General features: G+C 39.2%; 1 protein-coding gene across 2 annotated transcripts in view; it reads left to right on the plus strand.

The window, feature by feature from the left end:
• LOC136883437 (fatty acid synthase) overlaps positions 1-16564 on the plus strand; it is an 844467-nt gene that overhangs the window by 518640 nt on the left and 309263 nt on the right. The gene's annotated exons all lie outside the window — the stretch shown is intronic.

Consider the following 16564-nt stretch of genomic DNA (forward strand, 5'->3'; position numbering starts at 1 on the left):
AATAATATCAGAAATGTCCAGCTATTCCTTGGAGCTTCAGTGCAGCTGTCAAAATGGTGCGGCAGATGCAGTTGCTAACAAATATGGATATTTCTGATGAATTATGTGCAGACTGGTTCTTAGATGTAACTAGAGACAGTGAATTAGATCTTTCTAATTATGTGAGTGATTCTGACAGTGCTTTTGGTCCTTCTATGTCAAATCGTGGACAACAGTCTCGTGTGTTGGAATACAGCAGAGACTCAGATCCACAGAAATCTAGTATAGATAGCACTTGTAGTATGTAGTAGGTATAGATACAGTCAGTGGTTCCTCAAAAGATAATCCAGTTCGTAATTTAAAAGTTTGAGGTCTATATCTAGAATATTTTTGCGGTACATGAGTTTGCGTGCAGCAGTGTAAAAGGAAAGGAACTCTGTGACAGGAACCGATGGAGGCATATTGTCCACCAAAGTCCTACCTGGCCTGTTGGAAGGATACCTAGATGATGATGATGATGATGATGATGATGAGTGTAAATTAGTTCTTTCAGGCTTGAACTATCCGGTCGACAGGGGCTAGTAGCCTCCGAACCTCTGATCGGACTCAGTCACCAATGTGTTAACAAAAAAAGAAAAAAAAAGGGGGGGGGGGGCAAGGACTGCTTTGTGTGACAATCGCCATTAATTAGTGGTCCCTTCAGAGTCATTATAGCAGGTTTTAACTGTATCTTTATTTATTTATTTATTTATTTATTTAATTTAATTTAATGTAATTTAACCCCACTGTGTACATTTTACAAGGCTTCTGGATTTTTATTTTCCTGCCTTCCATTGCTGTTCAGACATTTTAGCCAATATTAGCAGAAAATGAATGAGGAGTTTAGGAACTATGGTTTAAACATCAGCAAGACAAAGATGGTGGCGATGGCAGTGCATAAGGAGGGAGCAGAACCATTAGTCATGCTAAATGAACCCAAGATGGATAGTGTTCCAGATTTCAAGTACTTGGGGGAGCATTCTGTCAAACGACAACCTAGCAAAACATGAGGTAAATAATCAAATTAATAAGGCAATGCAATTTTATCACCAAGTAAGACATCTGTTGTGGGATGAGTAAATACCCATGAAAACAAATATGACATTGTACAAGTCCTGGTATACACCATTTCTTGTATACAGTCTTGAAACCACAACACTGACCAATAGAGATAATTCTAAACTCCAGGTAGCTGAAATGAAGTTCCTCGCTACTATGATTCAGAAAACCAAGAAAGACGAGATAGGGAATGAGAAGATTAGAGAAGAAGTATGAATAGATGTTTCACTCCTCAGTAAGATTCAGGTATGAAGACTGAAGTGGTTTGGTCACATGAAGAGGTTGTCAGGAAAAAAAAGCACCACAGAAAAATAAAAGGAAGATGACGTGTGGGAAGGCCACGAAAGGCGTGGATAGATCTAGTCGAGAATGATGTACTGCATGCTGGTATTGATTGGGACAAGTTAATGGAGGAAGAGTGGTACAAGGACAGGATGAAATGGAGGGGCCTCATTTACCACACCTGGGCAACTGGAAATGGTTCAAGATGATGATGATGATCAGCAGAAAATTTCAAAGACCAAAAGATTGAAACATATGATGTCATTTAATCTATGTAGGTTGGAAATGTATTGTTACGAGGAATGTAGAGAATGCAGGATGCTGGCGGAAGACTACAGTGCTTGTTCAGCAGTGGCAGCAGTAAATAAAATAATATCCCCAGTGATTAGTTGAGGCAATTGAGAAGGAAGCTCGTTAGAAGATGTTAGAAGCTGGCCAACAATGGAGAAGGCACCCAAAATGATCTGAAAGTGAAAACCTCAAGAATATTCTGTTGTTCTGAATAAAGAATGAAGCTAAAGGAATGAGAGTCAGCCTTGATTCAATTGTGAGGTAGCACGAGGCAGTTATGGAATGGCCACGAGTTAGTAGTGGGTCATTCGTGAGTGCGTCAGTGAGTAGCGAGTAAGGCGGCCATGCAGAGTTCAGCATGGCATACGAGTCAAGTCATGAAGTGAACTGCTCATGGAACGATACTGGACTGTGGGAGGCCTTCTTGGTGATCAGGAGTTGGTCTCCCCAGAAGGCTGTGTGTTCAACCATGTGTGTCAGTACAAACTGTGTCAAGTGGAAAACTCAAACTCGAGCACATTTGCAATAATTGAAAATAGTAGCCATTAATGCTTTCATGGCCCATACTTATAGAAATGATATAGGCTTTTCGGCTTTTGCCATGTCAAGAAAATAAGGTGAAATTCTTTACGTTTCGCAGAGAAATATGCTGTGCTTCATCAGAAGAAAATCTCAACTGTCCTCGAGAAAGGCTTCTCAATGAGCTTGAAATTAGACGTTACCAAATAGAAGTGGAAATGGTACATTCATTTGTCACCAGATGTCTCCTCGGAAGCGGTACAGAGCTAGCGTTTGAAGCGGAAGCTGACGGAACCATCAGAATCAGTCTGAGAGTGTCACATAACATAACAGACGTACACACATATGACATTGACATAAGTCTGGATTGAAACATCTGGCGATGAGGAAGGTACGAATTTGGAAAACACCGAAACAAAATAACAGTTGTGAAGGGACAGGGAAGGGAACTACCTGTGTAAATCTTTAATGGCTGGCAACTAGGTATTACTTAATTGATAGCCAGTGTCCCTGTTGAAATTGTTAGGATTTCTACGTATTTCCACAGCTTCCCGCATAACCCTGGACCTGTAGTGTCTTGTGTGAGTAAGAGCTCGAGCATCTTGGAACATTAATAAGTTAAAAGAAAGTTATGAAATGGTTCAACCTTTCAATACTATTAAAATAAGAAATGTAGGTCTACATTCCTATTTAATTAAAATTGGTACTGGTTTCGACCAGTATTTTTCGTCATCATCAGCCGATCACAAATAGGTGTAAAACAATGCTCAGATGAATAAATTGTGAAGTATAAAGAATTCTGTAAGTTGCTGATAGTGAAGCACTAAAATCTTTAGGGAGTACAGTGCGTTGAAAGATGCACAGGTAAATGTATGAAGTTTAGATGATACTGACAGATGCAGTTTATGAAGCACTATAACACACGTTTTTATCAGATGCACTTTATAAGGCACTGTACAATTCTAAGGATATTGCATGTCAATCATGAACCTTCTGTCCAGACCACAAATATATCATCAACAAACCTGTACCATATCATAGGTTTGACAGGCTCCGAAGCAATAGCATTCCTCCTCAAAATGCTCCATAAAGAAATTAGCCACTATGGGCGAAAATGGACTTCCCATAGCCACTCCGTCCGTCTGCTCATAAAAATTCCCACCCCACAAGAAATAGCTGGAAGTCATGCAGTGGTAAAATAGCTTAGTAATGTCCTCAGGGAACAGGTGTTCAATGACAGACATGACCGAGTCAATCGGCACTTTAGTGAACAAGGACTCCACATCGAAACTCACCAAAAGTGCATTAGGTTGAGAGGTTATGGTTGACATCTTGTTGACGAAATACCGAGAGTCTTTGACGTATGATTCAGTACGTCCTACGTGTGGCTGAAGCAATTTTGCTTAGGTATTTAGCTGGAGCATATGTAGGGGAACCTATCTCAGTAACAATAGGTCTGAGGGGAACATCTTTTTTATGGATCTTAGGAAGTCCATATAATCTAGGAGGTACAGCATCCCCAGGGGACAGATGTTTAGCCTAGTGATGGGCAACGCTCTCGCTCGAGACTCTCGAGACTGACGTCGCAGATCTCGAGACTCTTGCGAGAATCCCGAGACCGATCCTCCTGTAGCGCAAGCTGTGCGACGTACCAGTAACTACGACTGTAAACTTGATAGTATATCATTGGCAGAAATAACGTTCTCTTATGAAAACGTGTGAGCTAATACATTTTGTCAAAAGCCTGGAAAAGTACTGCATGTTCAACTATGAACCCCTTAATACTATGAACTAAAAAGTGGAAACAGAATGTCAGTATCTTAAACTGTTCACAACTTATTTGGGGTGGACATCTTAGGTGAATAACAATGCATAATTTATGAATAACTGTAGATAGGATGTACACCTACTTGGATACTAGAGGCGTGCATTATTCGAACCTGAGACGGGGAAGATGTGCTTTGCTACATACGCAACCCCCATTACACATGAGTGGAACGTGTAACAGGGGTGATGGGCAACGCTCTCAAGACCGATTCTTGTGTGCTGCGAGTTGTGAGACATGCCAGTAACTATGAGTGTAAGTTTGATAATTTAAAGATAAAAATTTCATTGTTCCGTATTGAAAGTATTAACGTTATCATCAGCAGTTCTTACATGGAAACGTGTGTGAGACGATAAATTTTGTCAAAATCCTATGAAAGCACTGCATGTTGAACTATGAGCTCCTTACCATTAACGAAAGTGAATACAGAATGCCAGTATCTTAAACTGTTCACGAGTTATGTCAGGTGGATTTCTTAACTGAATAACCCGTATAATTTGTTAATAATTGTTATTAGGATGTAATCCTACCTGGATGCCTCACAATCGTTGTCGGCAGGGTAGTTTCTTGTGATTCAGACTGGGCCGGGGGTGTTCTGTGATGATTCCTCTTCATTGATGTTATGCATTTGTAAGTGCCGGATCATCCCAGAAGTATTTCTGCCGATGTATTTTACTTCTTTTGAATAAGCAACACAGTGGGCTGTGCTATGTGACATCTCTTAAAAATAACTGACATCCACGACTTACGTTGCATTTCGGACATCGTTTTCAAGTTGTGGCGTACAATTCGACACAGTTCACATTGCACCGTCATATATCAAAGTATGGTGCCTACCTGATTATGACGCGAATACTCTATAGCAATTTAGATTCCACATTCCACTCATGCATAATGGTGGTTGCATATGCAGCAAGGCGCATCTTGCCTCATCTCGAGTTCGAATAATGCACGCCTCTAGTACCCAGTTACGTGTACCTACAGTAGCCGTCAGGTTCTGTACTTAAACCACTCATTCGTGTACCTACCAGTGCATACAATGCCCGAATGCGTATCCTTTATAATTATGTTATACTGCGTCAAAATAGACCTCAGTATAAATGAACGCCCTAGTCGCTTGTTGACACGTATTTACGAAAATGAGAAGGCCCGTGGTTGGCTATTCGCATATTCGGAACATACAACATTCAGCTCCGACTACCTAAAGGCCTACAACACGCTGCTCGCCGCACATTGTGGGGACAATGCTCTCGAGATTTTTCAAAATTTCTCACGAGAAATAATGCATGTGCTATCTCGAGAAATCCCGAGAAATCTCTAGACCTCGTATCAGACCGCCCATCACTAGTTTATCCTCCTCTTTTGGAATTGAAGATTCCTTAAGAGCTTCACGATGGCGTTGGACACACGAGTTTTAGGGTCACGTGAGCTCAGTCTGTAAACAGGCTCTGACAATATAGCCGAGATCTTATTCTTATACTCGTCAGTGTCCATCAATATCACCCCCCCTTTAGAAGGTAACATTAATTTAAAGAACACGTTAAATCAAAGTAATAAACTTTAAGGAACATATGTCAACCAATAAGACACCATTTATAACATCTCAAATTTCGAAAACACACACATGGCTAGAAGAAAAGTTAAGCAGGATTACCAACATGACAACTAGAGAAAGGATGTGGGACAGCAGGCTGGGATCCCTAAGAGGATGTAATCTTACATGTAGGGAAAAAGACGTGCATGCGGTTCCCCTTCAGTTTGCATTTACTAACAAATTAAGAAAAGTTTAACATAATTGAATAACAGCAATTTAAAATAAAGTAACATGATCAATAAAGAATAACAAAGGAGAATCGAACCACGAGGTTCCTATCTATGGTTCTTCAGAAAACATAAATTTTACATTACAAGTTCATTTCTACAACAATCTGTCCAGCAACAAACGATAAAATATTAAGGTCACATTTAAGAAAATAAGATCAACTTTTGCAATTAAAATTTAACAGGGAATTTTAAATATTACAGCAATTTTACAACGAAAATAGAAAAGGAGATTGAAAGACTATTACATTTGATTGACAAGGAATTTAAAATCTAATGCAGAGGCCTTTCGAGTTGCTGCCTTCCTCATACACACGAGTGAGAGACGCATAGCTCCAAACAGCATATATTAAATTGAAGCAGGACTACGGGAGGCACATGACACAACCAAAAATGTTAATGAAAGGGAATTGACTCCAAAATGAAAAGGGTATGCCTAGCTGACGAGCTAAGGCATTACCTTACCTTGTATTCCATTCATTTGTACTTCTGAGTAGGTAGTTAAAGTATCCGTAATCTATATTTCGCTCCCTCGATCTTTCAGTATTTATGAGTGGTTAGCTAATAATAATAAAGTTCATATATCCCAGAAATTGCAGTTCAAGTCCCTGGAGTAGTAGTAGTTTTGATAGAAATATTTGAGAAATTACTGTAGACAACCTCGTCTTTTTCAGTAGGCCTAATTAAGGACACTTTCATTCTCCGTCCCGTGGAGTAGGGAAAATAATAGTAATCCACCAGCTGTAATAATCACATAACCACATTTCAGTAGAATTGTAGTGAAGATAAGGTATAATATATTAGATAGTATCTTGCCAATTATATTTGTGTTTTTCTTCGTGTACGGCAATCCTTTCGATACTTAAGCATTTAACCAAACGCAGTGTAGTGTAGTGTAGATACATTGTAGTATAGATACAGTACATTTAGATACACAGTACATTTAGATAGTGCCGTATCTTGCCTGCTATATTCGTGTGTATCTATTAGACCGTAATACTAATAATAATTTGTCTAAGCATTTAGCTTCGTTGGTAATCTTTGAGTACAGTAGTTCTTGCAAATTTCATTTCTGTTGTGCTTAGTTTAGTGACATACGGTACGGTACCGGTATCGTAATTAGGATACGTCTGAAAGTAGTTTAAAATTACTGTAGTGTACTGTACAGTAGTATACGAGTAATATCCTATTAGAATTTAGTGTGATTATTTTATTATTGTAAAATATTTGTGTAGTACTGGTGTAGTAGAGGTATCCGTAGAAACTCTTACTAAAATACTGTTGTTGTAATTAGAATAGGCTTAATTGCAGTTTGGAATTGTGTAGTTCTTGTGTAGGCTATTACTTTTGATATTCAGTAATTAACAGCAGTTTTTATCTTGTCAGGGGTTGTAGGATAAAAAAAAAATAGAGCACGACTAAGTAGTATTGTAGTGTAGTCGTATAATAATTACCTTATTGTTGTGTACTATCCCAGACAATATATCCCTCCGTTCACTTATTTTTTGGAAATAAGTTATTTTATTTTTAATTTCATTTTTTCCCCCGTAAAGAATGGCTAAGGAGCACGAGTGTACTTACTGTGGATGTGGCAAGGCATTGAGGGGTATGAGGGAGGAGTTGGAAAGTTTGAGGGAGATAATTAGGATTCTCACAGAAGACAGGAAGGAAGATAGAACTCCCTCAAACAATGTGCAGGTTACAGTAGGTGTACAAGAGGGAGGGGAAGGAAAGGGAGGAGTTGTAGAAGACAGGTGGTCTAATGTTCTAAGGGGAAGGAGATTGCAGGCTAAGGGCTCTATTCAGAATCAGAATTCAGGACAGGTGTCTGTGCGAAATCGGTACGAGTCACTCCAGGTAGAACAACAGAGGGAAGATGAGGGACAGGGAACTGTTGCTGAGATGTGTGGAAGTAGGAGGAAGGAAAAAGGTAGGAAAGGAAAATGTAGAGTAGAGGATAGGAAAAGACAGGTGGAACAGGGTCATGGGAAGGAGAAAAGGGAGGAGGAAGTAGCTTCTGCAGCTATCAGGAAAGATAGGTCTGACCAGGAGGGGAGGGGATCAAATGAGGTGGGTAGGGTTGAGGCTCTGGTCATGGGGGATTCCATCGTTAGACACGTGGGGAAAGTGTGTGGAGGAAAGGGTACCAGGGTAGAGTGTTATCCAGGAATTAGGTTGAGGCAGATGTTGAGGAAAGTAGAAGAGAGGGAGGAGGGGAAGGAGAAGGTGGTAGTGTTTCTCATTGGTACCAACAATGTAAGGCAAGCTGATCTAAGTACCAACATAGTTGGAGATGTGTGGGATCTGGTAAATGCAGCACGGGTGAAGTTTAAGAAAGCGGAGATTGTTATTAGTGGAATACTGTGTAGAAGGGATACTGACTGGAGGGTGATTGGGGATTTAAATGAGACTATGGAGTGGGTATGTGGGAAACTGGGAGTGAAATTTCTAGATCCTAATGGGTGGGTAGGAGATAGGGATCTGCGCTCAGATCGCCTTCATTTAAACCGCAGTGGTACCTATAAGTTAGGAAATTTGTTTGGAAGGGTAATAGGGAGGTACATTCAGGGAAACGGGATGGCCTAGGGAGCGGTGATAAGGGAACAGGCAACTGGAAATCAAGTAGGGATGACATAAAATTGTTAGTGTTGAACTGTAGAAGTATTGTAAGGAAAGGAATAGAATTAAGTAATTTAATAGATATATATTTACCAGATATTGTAATAGGAGTTGAATCATGGCTGAGAAATGATATAATGGATGCAGAAATTTTCTCACGGCACTGGAGTGTGTATCGTAGAGATAGGATAGGAAGGGTGGGAGGGGGAGTGTTCATTCTGGTGAAAGAAGAATTTGTAAGCTACGAAAAAGTTAAAGATGAGACACATGAAATTGTAGGTGTAAGGCTCATTTCTAAAGATAATAGGCAACTTGATATATTTGGAGTGTACAGATCGGGAAAGGGTAGCATTGACGCGGATTCGGAATTATTTGATAGGATAGTCAGCTATGTGGGAAATGACATGGAAAGAAATGTGATTGTAGCGGGAGATCTGAATTTGCCAGATGTCAATTGGGAAGGAAATGCGAATGACAGGAAGCATGACCAACAAATGGCAAATAAGTTAATATGGGAAGGACAGCTAATTCAGAAAGTGATGGAACCAACCAGAGGGAAAAATATCCTGGATGTGGTGCTGATAAAACCAGATGAGCTCTGTAGGAAAACTGAAGTAATAGATGGTATTAGTGATCATGAAGCTGTTTTTGTGGTAGTTAAAAATAAATGTGATAGAAAGGAAGGTCTTAAAAGTAGGACTGTTGGGCAGTACCATATGGCTGATAAAGCAGGCATGAGGCAGTTTCTAAAAAGTAGCTATGATCGGTGGAAAACAGTAAATAAAAATGTAAACAGACTCTGGGATGGGTTTAAAGAAATTGTTGAGGAATGCGAAAACAGGTTTGTACCATTAAGGGTGGTAAGAAATGGTAAAGACCCACCTTATTATAATAGAGAAATAAAGAGACTAAGAAGGAGGTGCAGACTGGAAAGAAATAGAGTTAGAAATGGCTGTGGAAGTAAGGAGAAATTGAAGGAACCTACTAGAAAATTGAATCTAGCAAAGAAGGCAGCTAAGGATAACATGATGGCAAGCATAATTGGCAGTCATACGAATTTTAGTGAAAAATGGAAGGGTATGTATAGGTATTTTAAGGCAGAAACAGGTTCCAAGAAGGACATTCCAGGAATAATTAATGAACAAGGGGAGTGTGTATGTGAGGATCTTCAAAAGGCAGAAGTATTCAGTCAGCAGTATGTAAAGATTGTTGGTTACAAGGATGATGTCGAGATAGAGGAGGAGACTAAGGCCAAAGAAGTAATAAAATTTACGTATGATAACAATGACATTTACAATAAGATAAAAAGTTGAAAACTAGAAAAGCGGCTGGAATTGATCAGATTTCTGGGGATATACTAAAGACAATGGGTTGGGATATAGTACCATATCTGAAGTACTTATTTGATTATTGTTTGGTCGGAGGAGCTATACCAGATGAATGGAGAGTTGCTATTCTAGCCCCGGTGTATAAAGGAAAGGGTGATAGACATAAAGCTGAAAATTACAGGCCAGTAAGTTTTTTTTTTTTTTTTTTTTTTTTGCTAGGGGCTTTACGTCGCGCCGACACAGATCCCAGTAAGTTTGACATGCATTGTATGTAAGCTTTGGGAAGGCATTCTTTCTGATTATATTAGACATGTTTGTGAAATTAATAACTGGTTCGATAGAAGGCAATTCGGTTTTAGGAAGGGTTATTCCACTGAAGCTCAACTTGTAGGATTCCAGCAAGATATAGCAGATATCTTGGATTCTGGAGGTCAAATGGACTGTATCGCTATTGACCTGTCTAAAGCATTTGATAGGGTGGATCATGGGAGACTACTGGCAAAAATGAGTGCAATTGGACTAGACAAAAGAGTGACTGAATGGATTGCTATATTTCTAGAAAATAGATCTCAGAGAATTAGAGTAGGCAAAGCTTTATCTGACCCTGTAATAATTAAGAGGGGAATTCCTCAAGGCAGTATTATTGGACCTTTATGTTTTCTTATATATATAAATGATATGAGTAAACGAGTGGAATCGGAGGTAAGGCTTTTTGCGGATGATGTTATTCTCTATAGAGTGATAAATAAGTTACAAGATTGTGAGCAACTGCAACATGACCTCGAAAATGTTGTGAGATGGACAGCATGCAATGGTATGTTGATAAACGGGGTTAAAAATCAGGTTGTGAGTTTCACAAATAGGAAAAGTCCTCTCAGTTTTAATTACTGCGTTGATGGGGTGAAAGTTCCTTTTGGGGATCATTGTAAGTATCTAGGTGTTAATATAAGGAAAGATCTTCATTGGGGTAATCACATAAATGAGATTGTAAATAAAGGGTACAGATCTCTGCACATGGTTATGAGGGTGTTTAGGGGTTGTAGTAAGGATGTAAAGGAGAGTGCATATAAGTCTCTGGTAGGACCCCAACTAGAGTATGGTTCCAGTGTATGGGACCCTCACCAGGATTACCTGATTCGAGAACTGGAAAAAATCCAAAGAAAAGCAGCTCGATTTGTGCTGGGTGATTTCCGACAAAAGAGTAGCGTTACAAAAATGTTGCAATGTTTGGGTTGGGAAGAATTGAGAGAAAGAAGAAGAGCTGCTCGACTAAGTGGTATGTTCCGAGCTGTCAGCGGAGAGATGGCGTGGAATGACATTAGTAGACGAATAAGTTTGAATGGCGTTTATAAAAGTAGGAAAGATCACAATATGAAGATAAAGTTGGAATTCAAGAGGACAAACTTTGGCAAATATTCATTTATAGGAAGGGGAGTTAGGGATTGAAATAACTTACCAAGGGAGATGTTCAATAAATTTCCAATTTCTTTGAAATCATTTAGGAAAAGTCTAGGAAAGCAACAGATAGGGAATCTGCCACCTGGGCGACTGCCCTAAATGCAGATCAGTATTGATTGATTGATTGAACGGCAAAAACCAGGGTCTAAGGTAAACTCCGAAGCAAAGAAATTTACAAGTTAATTTAATGTTTGAGATAAGGAAGCATGCTTACCCTGAGGTGGCTGGAGCCGCTCATGGGACCACTCCCGAAGTGCGTCCGAATGTTTGGACATGCGAAAACCAAAGACACGGACAAGGGCCCTGCTCCTACCGAGGAGCCAAAGGCCAGAAATTGAGAAACACGCAAACAGCCAATCAGGGAAGCTTACTACAATTTGACCCAAAATTTTCGCCAATGAAGAAGGTCGTTATTCTGACCAATTAAAACAAATTACCATATATAGACAAGTTCGCAGCAGTTTTGTTATCGTAACCTCCACGTGGCAAATACAAGGTGATACAAAAGGTTGTTTAACAGATTGCAAGTTACAACAGACACAACTACGGGAAATTTCAACTACCAAAATAATAATTCTTTCTACCAACAGTCATAACGATTAAATAAATATAAATTAATGTCTTTCTTGCAAGTACTGAAAACCTAATTAACACTTACATAAATTCACAAAACAAAAGTTTCATTGATTTCTTCGAAAATGTTTTTGAATGTTCCTTTGTTTTTTGCAATGGCAATTTTACAGAATTTTAGAATAATGACAAGACAAGAATTAAATGATCTCATCTTGATAAACTGACACTTTCCACATTATTAACATTCCACCACCGGCGACATCCTCCCCCTCGCAACTTTGAGCTCTGCTCAACCATTAACTTAAAAACAAGTTAAATTAAATGGAGGTTTTAACTGGAGGTCCGAAGTCTGTGGCGACACAATGATTCCAACACATAGCACCCACATATTGATCCCTTTCTCACCAGGAATGTCTATTTGAACCAGAATGTCCTAAGCTCGACCACAGGTGTAGCTGTCCATAGGGTTGCTGACATCGGCCACCTGCCAACACGGTATCCCTGTTCAGTCCCATCATGGCCTCCAGCAGAGCTACATTTAGCTCACTCAAGTAGTGAACTCACAGTGAACAAATAGTAAAGCGTGGCAGAGTACTGAGCAACTGCCACCACCAGGAACTTTGGGTCACTGAACTCCCAGGTCGGATGCAAACTTGTCAGGAATTCATAGCATCCCAATAGGCACGGCAGGTTCCCTGGATGGACCAGGTTATTGTAATAACTGGAACAGAGGTCAATCCACAGCAGAAAAGGCAGTTATAAAGGAAAAGCCATAGCTCGGGTATCCAGAAGGGTCTTTAAAGAAACGTAGGCTGCAGGGTGGGTTTTCTGTTTTCTTGACTAACTTATTACTAGATTAGAGACAACCTCGCACCAAATATCTTCAGGAACTCCAACCCCCCCCCCCCCCCCCCAGGGCATGCATGTTTAATAATTTACAAAATATAAGGAACCAAATAAAATAAAGTTTACCGGAGTTTACACTAATTGAAAATATCTCACATAAAATCTGTAGTTACGAACATGAATGAACATCTTAATCTTGCCTAAACTCCATTATTTACTAAATTATACCTAGCATGGTCATGACCATCCTCATTACAACTACAACAACTCCTAATTAAACTATAAAATCCAGGAAATGGCTGGCCAGCTATTTGTCCAAAAGGTAATTTGCTTACAACTAATCCTTATAACTCCCCAAAATTGAAACAAAGAAATTTTACGAGGAAAATAAATTTCAAAATACATGTTACTGAGGATACAGCAGGACACATTACCATTCACTCAATTCACATCTTCAAGAACTATAGGCGTGAGAGGTCAGCATAAAAGAGAAAGCATGCTCCAAGTAATAAATTACCCAAACTAGACCTTCATAGACTGAAGCATTACACACATACCACCTTACCATCTGGGCACCTCATACACTACCATATCTTCTTTAAAAGTTTTCACTGAATTAAATTACTATGTGCATTCTTAATTGCCCAACATCTTAAAGAAAACAAAATAAATAAAAGGAAAAATTTAGACTGTTGCAAGGGAACTCAGAAGAGGGAAATGGTTAAGTTACTCCAGTTACTCCAATATTCAATTAAATGAGGTTAGTAAGTCACTATTCATTTACTATGCCATGTACTCATTACTTTAAAATTTTAAAACTGATAACACTCACATTACGTATTACGTGTTATACCAGTCAATTAAAATGCAATTAAGGCCAAAATACAGAATAGAAAATAACATTAAATTTACCGATGAACAAAAAATCCCAAATGAAAAATGAAAGGAATTCAAGAGTGCACATACGGAAATCCAACTCACCGATATGAAATAAAAGGCACAAATAACACCTTCATACCAGGGCATATCAGATTACAGTATGACACACAAGACTATGAACCTGTCTACCCTCTAACATACGACACCACAAAAACACACTAAAAACACAAGTGTGATGATCCCTGAATCAGCAGTACCATCCAATGAAAAGGCACAAAACGACTTCAGTATTACTGATTTCCATCACTCGACAATGAGACTCTTAGGACAAATATCGTACTCCCAGGAGAGGAATGGCCTCTCAGCACCTTAAGTCCTAAGTCTCTGTACACACACAAATGCTTTCCCAAGGCACCCAAGACAAACAAAATTGACATCCGAAATTTACAATTATTTACAAATATGGAAGGACAGATACAGCAGGGCTACAAAATTTAGAAAACTTACTCAGTCCACAGGATTCCATACTCGAGCAAACTGGGTAAATAAATTTTGAAGGCACGAAACCAGAAATGAACGAAAATCTAACACCGAGAGAATCAAACCAAACAAGAATAATGAAGGACAATTAATTGATGGAGCTTTGCTAAATTCAGAAACGTGCAAAAATCCAATCAGGTAAGCTTACTACAATTCGACCCAAAATTTTCGCCAATGAAGGAGGTCATTATTCCGACCAATTAAAACACATTACCATATATGGACAAGTTCTACAGGATTCGATTTTGAAATGCAGCAATTTTGTTATCTAAATCTCCATGTGGCAAATACAGGGTGATACAAAAGGTTGTTTAACAGATTGCAAGTTACAACAAGCACAACTACAGGAAATTTCAACTACCAAAATAATAATTCTTCCTACCAACAGTCATAACGATTAAATAAATATCACTTAATGTCTTTCTTGCGAGTACTGAAAACCTTATTAACACTTGCATAAATTCACAAAACAAATGTTTCATTGATTTCTTCGAAAATGTCTTTTAATGCTCCTTTGTTTTTGCAATGGTAAATTTACAAAATTTTAGAATAATGACAAGACAAGAATTAAATGATCATATCTTGATAATTTGACACTTTCCACATTATTAATGTCCCACCACTGGCGACAATAGTGCTTCATAAACTGCATCTGACAGTTCCATCTAAACTTCATATATTTACCTGTGCATCTTTCAACACACAGTACTCGCTAAAGTTTTTAGTGCTTCACTTTCAGCATCCTACAGAATTCTTTATACTTCACAATTTATTTATCTGTGCATTGTTTTACTCCTATTTCTGATGACCAAAAATATTGGTCGAAACCGGTACCATTACACAAAAAGGGAGATAAGACTGACGTAAACAATTACAGGGGCATTTCTCTTCTCCAAGTGACTTACAAAATTCTTTCAGCCTGCCTTTTGAAGAGAACGCAAGAACAACTTGAACAAAGTATTGGCGAATATCAAGCAGGCTTCCGCCCTGGTCGCTCGTGTGCAGAACAAATATTCAACTTGAAGACAACACTTAAATACAAAACATTGAGGAACAAACCGGTCATCTGCATTTTTGTTGACTTCAGGAAAGCGTACGACTCGGTTGATCGACAGTCTCTCTTCGATGTTCTTGAGGAACTGGGGCTTGATTCCAAGACCCTCAACCTCATCAAGGCAACACTCACTGACACTATCTCCAAAGTTAAATTCATGGGGGAGATCTCTGAACCATTCCCGATTAAAACTGGCGTCCGACAAGGTGACGGCTTATCTCCGCTTCTTTTCAACCTCGTCCTAGACAAAGTCATCCGCGAGTGGGAAAAGGTATTGAAAGACGTGGGATACTGGCGCCCCATACGACTAGGACGACCCAAAGACGGTATTGAGATATCATGCCTCGCTTTTGCAGATGACCTGGCCATACTTACAGATGATGTATTCACAGCCGTTAAACAAATTGAAACCCTTAGCAAATGTGCTGGAAAGGTTGGCCTACAAATTTCCTTTGAAAAGACCAAGTTCTTCTGCTCAAAATTTGACATCCAAAATTTGAACACGACACATGGGCAAATCAACCGAGTACCACACTTCAAGTACTTGGGAGAAATACTTGAACCAACGGGAGGCGAGAAGGCTGCCCAGAAAATTCGCCTACAAAAATTTCGGAAAGCCTACGGTAGGGTTCACAACATATACAATAAAAAGTGCTTGTCCCGCCATGCAAAGATCAGACACTATAATACAGTAATAAAGCCCAAAGTCTTATATGCCAGCGAGACCCTTACACTAAATGGGAAAGGTGACCTAGAAAACATTTTAAAAGAAGAAAGAAGAATCCTGAGGAAAATTCTCGGCCCCCGAAAAACAGAAGATGGATATAGACTGAGGTCACGCAAAGAGACAGAAGAGCATTCCAACATTGCAGCAGACATCCGCAGAAGACGTCTGAAATTCTATGGGCACGTCCACAGATTGCCAGCAAGTAGACTGACACACAAGATTCTCACTTACATAGAACATCTAAAAAATATTCCATGGGTACTAGAAGTGAAGAAGGATCTGGAAAAAGCCCAGATAAACCCAAATGACACCGCAGACAGAAACCTTTATAGGAAAAAAATTAATGGATGGAAAGTGCAACCAGAGAACGAAGTGAAAAGGAAGACTGGAGCAAAGTGGACAGAAGAACGAAAAAGGATCCACGGAGAAAGGATGAGAGCTGTTTGGCAACTCAGAAAACAGAATCGTTAGAGCATTGCGTGATCCATTGGGTCCATACGCACATAATAATAATAATAATAATAATAATAATATTGAAAGGTTGAACCATTTTATACTTTCTTTTTAACTTATTAGTGAATTCGCTTCAATACGGAACAGTATGAAATTCTTATCTCTTAATTTTGGAACATGACATCATGACCTGATGATAGAGCATGCTCAGCTATTGCTGATTTGTCTGGCTGGTTGAGACGAATATTGCGTTCATGTTCTTTGGTACAAGT

The sequence above is a fragment of the Anabrus simplex genome, chromosome 11 (assembly GCF_040414725.1).
Source record: "Anabrus simplex isolate iqAnaSimp1 chromosome 11, ASM4041472v1, whole genome shotgun sequence".
Lineage (NCBI taxonomy): Eukaryota > Metazoa > Arthropoda > Insecta > Orthoptera > Tettigoniidae > Anabrus > Anabrus simplex.